This window comes from Bombus flavifrons, chromosome 12 (assembly GCF_040668555.2).
Source record: "Bombus flavifrons isolate JBK064 chromosome 12, iyBomFlav1_principal, whole genome shotgun sequence".
Lineage (NCBI taxonomy): Eukaryota > Metazoa > Arthropoda > Insecta > Hymenoptera > Apidae > Bombus > Bombus flavifrons.
The window spans coordinates 2,743,278-2,749,613 of record NC_138453.1 but is presented as its reverse complement, the minus strand read 5'-3'; the positions used below and the strand labels follow the sequence as shown (position 1 = coordinate 2,749,613).

The 6,336-nt window shown below is 37.5% G+C and overlaps 1 long non-coding RNA gene across 1 annotated transcript; it reads left to right on the top strand.

Moving 5' to 3' along the window:
• Positions 1–811: 811 nt before the first annotated feature.
• LOC138185595 (uncharacterized) lies at positions 812–6,117 on the top strand. The gene is made up of 4 exons (XR_011174673.1): positions 812–1,079; positions 1,505–1,565; positions 1,872–2,030; positions 6,031–6,117. It is a non-coding gene; the product is annotated as an uncharacterized LOC138185595 (long non-coding RNA).
• Positions 6,118–6,336: the final 219 nt, after the last annotated feature.

Here is a 6,336-nt window from a genome sequence, read left to right as displayed (position 1 = left end):
GAAATCTGATGGTCCCTTGCGTTAGACACACCAACGACAAGCTTTTCTCTGATACAGTGTCACGTAAAATAACAAAAAAATAAAAAAGAAATTTGAGGTGAAAAAATAAAAAAAAGAAACTTTATTTTTTCTAACAACAATCCACTTTACAATCCACTTCCGAAGTCTAGGCGTGACTTTCCAAGACTGAAGCTCTTACAATCTGACTTTCGATCGGATCCAATTACTTTCTTTTGTCATCCCTCAACATCCCCACCGTCCAAGCATTTGCTAGGCGTCCGCGACCGTTGCCACGTGCTCTTTCTTCTAGAACCTTCGGTGGAAGGACCGTTGGAATGTTGATGGTTCATTAGGCACTTCAGCGATATACATTGTCGTTGAGTGCCGCCACATCTTTATCTCCATCGTCAGTCCATCGGATTTGAAGTGTGCCGGTCGTGACAACAGCATCGTCACTTTACCTTACTTCTTCTGCGACATCGGGGGGGGGGGGGGTCAAGTCAATTACTTCTTCTACACCGCTAGAAAAGTCAACATGTCACTATCGGGCTTCTATACTTAAAACAATTACTTACTTAACTTGTACATACGCATCAGTGTAATCATCTCTCTACAAAGTTGTTGGAATAAACATTAAGTTATTCCTGTCAATTCAGTGTAACTACTCAATTAAACCACCTCTATTATCCTAACCGAAATAGGGGATCGATCATTTCATGGCGTCGATTATCTAATCGTAACGGGAATTTACGACTCCCGTTGACGTGCTTCCTCGCGATAGCGTCTCTCCGCGAGTGGTCGAAACATGCACGTGTCACGTAAAATAACACAAAAAAATAAAAAAAAACAAATTTAAGATGAAAAATAAAAGAGGAATTTTACTTTTTTTTGTAACACTTGGTTTACAATTTGCTTCCGAGCTCTAAGCGTGACTTTTCAAGACTGACTCTTGCAACTCGACTTCCGATCGGATTCGATTATTTTTCTTTTGTCACCCCTCAATAGCCTCACTGTCCTCGAGTTTGTTAGGCGTCCGCGACTGTTGCCACGCACGCCTTCTTCTCGAACATTCGGCGGAGGTGTGACATCATTCACATCTCAATCTACATCAGGGATAAAACATCAACCGCCGAACTTCGGACTCCTTTGGACACATCACCACCTTATCGTCATCATAGCATACACCAAAGCTGTGACGCACCTTAATTCATATCAGAGATAGGATATCGACCCCCGACCTTCGGACACTTTTCTACATCATAACCTACACCTAGCCCCTCAAAATCCTAAAACCGAAACGTATATAAACCGAGACTTCACCCAGTTCGGGCAGTTCTTGTTCTAGTTGCTGTTCTTGTACAACACCCCCTTTTTCGGTTCAGCGTTATTCTACTGTTGTAAGTGCCAAAATTATAATAAAGTTCGATAAAAGGAAATTAATAGTTGGGTTACGACTCAGCTTTCTTTTCTCTTACAACCCAAGTATCGATTTTACGTGACAGAGGCACCGTTGGGATATTGATGGTTCATTAAGCATTTCGCTTCGGCGATATACAGGGTAGTTGGTAACTGGTGGTACAAGCGGAAAGGGAGTGATTCTACGCGAAAAAAAGTCGAAAATATAAAATAAAAATTTTTCGTTTGAGGCTTTGTTTTTGAGAAAATCGACTTTGAATTTTCGCTCTGTACGCGTGCACTTTATCACGTCTCGTTATAGTGGATCTCACTGTAGATCGTTGTCTCGATTGAAAAATTTAAAAAAATTAAAAAAAAAATTTTTATTCTATATTTTCGACTTCTTTTTTCGCGTAGAATCACCCCCTTTTCGCTTGTACCACCAGTTACCAACCACCCTGTATATTGTTGCCGAGTGCCGCCACATCTTTATTTCCGGTTTTGAACTGAGCCGGTCGTGACACAAGCAAAGATTCATTTTAGCCATAAAGCGGAAACGAAAGTGAAATATGCAAAAAGTTATAAATATTCAACCCGATGAATTTAATGCGATAAATTTTTATCTTGATTATACAGTATGTACCACGCGTTCTGCCCGAGCAGCCGAGCTGAGAGGACGTGAAGCAGCGGTGGTATAGTGCGTCATAAAAGTGCGAAAAGTGACTAAAATAAATACACGAACGGCTACGCCCATAGCTAAATGTTGGAAACCTGCGTTTTTCATTAAGAAGACTATAAAGAAAAACAAAATGAAAGTTACACCAATAAAGATAATTAATAAAGACGAACAATATTATATAAACAAAACAACAGACACAACAAAGCCAAGTCAACAAATAAATCAAGATCAGGACTGCTCAGATACAACTGAAGTGGAAATGAAAACGAACAAAGAAACAACACAACAGGATGGAAGCTGGAAGGTGGCGACCTATAATAAAAAAAGAAAAGTTATAGGTAATATAGAATCAGGAAAGCAGCGATGGCTGCAAGAATTACCATTAAGAAATTCCTTCAGCTCGCTAACGGAAGAAATTGACGATGACCCAACAAGCAAAATCACAACTCAACCAACACACGTTACAAAACCACCACCAATATTTGTCGAGGCGCAAATAATAGACCCGCTTATTGATAGATTAAACAACATAGCTGGGAAGGAAAATTACATAATGAAACAAGTAAAACTGGAACAGGTAAAAATCCAAACAAACTCCCCAGAAAGCTATAGAAAGGTAATAAAAGAACTTAAGGAGAAAAATGCCATATACCACACGTACCAGCTCAAAACAGAAAGGAGCTACAAAGTAGTCATAAGAGGACTACATCCAAAAACCAACTTAGAAAAATTAAGTGAGGAACTAAAAAAAATAGGACACATAACAAGAAAAATCAATAATATGACCAGGTATGACACCAAACAACCACTACCATTACTCCTAATTGAACTAGAACCGGGAACTAACAATAAAGCAATATACGAGGTCAAAAAAATCCTAAACACTATAGTAACAGTGGAACCACCACGCTACAAAAAAGAAATACCTCAATGCATGCGGTGCCAACAATACGGACACACAAAAAACTATTGCAATAGAAGCCCAGCATGTGTTAAATGTGCAAAAAACCATTTAACAAAACACTGCCCATACACAGGAAAAATTGAGGAACTTAGATGTTACAATTGTAACGGAAACCACCCAGCCAGCTATAAAGGATGTGAAATCAGGAAACAACTACAACGTAAACTGTTTCCACCACTTCGCAATAGATCAGTTGATAACTACCAACAACAACAAAATACAACGGAAAACAAAGCAACATTGAAAACTCAAAATGAAATAAAATCTACAATCAGAAACACAGACATCCAAGTAAACCGAAGTTACGCGCAAGTAACACAAAATATCAGACAAGAAACGCCCATTAACAATCAGGGTCAAACCAACAACACCGAGGACACTACAGAAATCAAAGAACTACTAAAACAATCAATTAAAAATACTGAAATACTTACAAAAATGATAATCGAACAAAACGCAGCCCTCAGACAGCAAACGGAACAAATGACACTTATGCTACAACTACTCACAAACATGCTGAGCAAAAAATAAGAAATAAAAATGGACACGCTTAAAATAACAACCTGGAACTCTAACGGCCTACAACAAAGGGCCCTAGAAACTAAAACATACCTGTACAGTAACAACATAGATATACTACTCGTATCAGAAACGCACTTCACTACAAAAAGCTATTTAAAGTTCCGTACTACACCATTTATGACACCAAGCATCCCTCAGGTAAAGCACACGGAGGGACCGCAGTAATAATAAAAAGTGACATTAAACATCACCTACATAGCCAAGTCAGTAAGGAACATATACAAGCAACCACCGTTACAGTACCAACTAGCAGCAATCATTTTCAGTTGTCAGCAGTATACGTACCGCCGAGAAACAAAATTACACCTCAAAAGTGGGAAGAGTAATTTCAACAATTAGGTTGACAATTAGGTAGGACCGACATACTGGCCGACAGACCTGAGCAAAATACCTGACCTACTTGATTTTGCAGTTACAAAGGAACTAAACGCAAATAAACTAAATATAGCACCCAGCCTCGAGCTTAGCTAAGACCATACACCCATAATAATTACATATAGAAAAAAACCAAAACTTCAAAACAATTCAGAGACACTATGCAGTAACACAACCAATTGGCAAACATTTAAAGAAATAATTGAGAGCAAAATCAACTGCAACAACCCATTGAAAACACCTGAACACATCGAACAAGCAGTAACAACACTTACAGAAACTATTCAGGAAGCAGCATGGGCAACCACCATACCTGAATCAACAAATAGACAAACAAAAATCATTCCACCAGACATCCTCGAAAAAATCAGAGAAAAAAGAAAAGCGAAAGCAAAATGGCAAAAACATAGAACAAAAGAAAACAAAAAACACCTAAACAAACTTGCAAAAGAAATAAAAAACAAAATAAAAGAACACAACAACAACGAGTTCACAAAATTCATAGAGTCACTATCCGCACACGAGAACACACACTACTCCCTATGGAAAACAATAAAGAAAATAAAGAAGCCAATAAATCTAGTCCCGGCAATCAGAAAAGCAGATAACACATGGGCAAGGAGCAATGAAGAACAAGCGGAAGAATTTGCCAACCACCTAAGCAACACATTCACACCCCATTATATCAATAACAGCAACCTCAATTGTCATACCGACGAGGATACAGTAACCACTAGTACCTCAACCGACAAACACTACATCATACCTAAAACAACAGAAAAAGAAATTAGAAACATAATCGAAAAAACAAAAAACAGTAAAGCACCAGGAATCGACCTAATCAATGGTAAAATCCTAAAAAACCTACCTCCAAAAGCGGTACGACTAATCACAATAATTTACAATGCAATATTAAGAATCCAATACTATCCTAAACTATGGAAACAGCACTCTTTATGGACATAGAGGAGGCATTCGATAAAATAAACCACAAAAGCCTTCTACAAACAATCAGGAAACAATTTCCGAAACAAATATACCATTTATTAAAATCGTACTTAAGCAGCAGAACCTTCATAGTAAAAATTAAAGATTCATGCTCTGAAGTTAAATATATCAAGGCAGGGGTTCCGCAAGGAAGCGTCCTAGGACCAATGCTATACACACTATACACGGCCAACATATCAACAACTACCAATAGCAAAATATTGACATTTGCGGATGACACAGCTGTACTAGTCAGGAACACTAACCCTGTAGCAGCAGTCACATTACTACAAGAACATATCACAAAAATAGAAAAGTGGCTTCAAGATAAACAAATTAAAGCAAACCCCGATAAATGCAACCACGTTACATTCACACTGCGAGAACAGATATCACCAAACATTATACTTAACGGCACGCAAATAACACAAACAAGGCAAGTTAAATACCTAGGACTCCACCTAGATATACGATTTACATGGAAACAACATATTAAATCAATAATATACAAAATACGGACAGCAAGGAGACAAATGCAATGGTTAACAAGTCGAAAATCCAAACTAAGCATAGAAAACAAACTAAAAATATACAAAACAATTATAAAACCAGTCTGGACGTACGGAATACCACTATGGGGAACAGCAGCAATGAGCCATATAAACAAAATAGAGATAATCCAAGCTAAAATCCTCAGAACAATACTATACGCACCATGATACATCAGAAACAAAGATATACGGAAAGACCTTGGAATACCAACGGTCAAGGAGGAGATTAGCAGATACGCAAGAAGGTACAGAGAAAGCGTAGCAACGCACCCGAACCGGCTAGCAGCGGAAACGATCTACACATCAAACATAGAAAGAAGACTAAAAAGGAAACACCCAACAGATCTCACAAAGGACACAACCTAACAAACACGAAGATGGTACCCCGCTGGAGGTAACCACCCACATGCTATATTATTACAACACCAAGATATAACATTTTACCAAATGTCCTACTGGACAAATTGTAAAATTCAAATAAATAAATAGAAAAAAAGTATGTACCACGCATCTGTGAAACAATAAATCATCATGTAATTACGCAACCCTGTAATAATAAAACATAGAAAAGAACTATATTAGACAAAATTCATCGATTTTGTGTTTATGGTAAAATGATAGTGTTTTAAAGATTTTAAAATATCTGTAAGCTAAGATAATAGCTAACATAAGCTAACCTATGCTTTTGTAAATAAAACTCTAAATTCTACTATAAAATGTTTAGTTTAAAGAACGTTTAAATTTTAATTTCACCAAATGGAAATACAGGAAAGATGAGAAAAATACAAACACACGAGTATTGC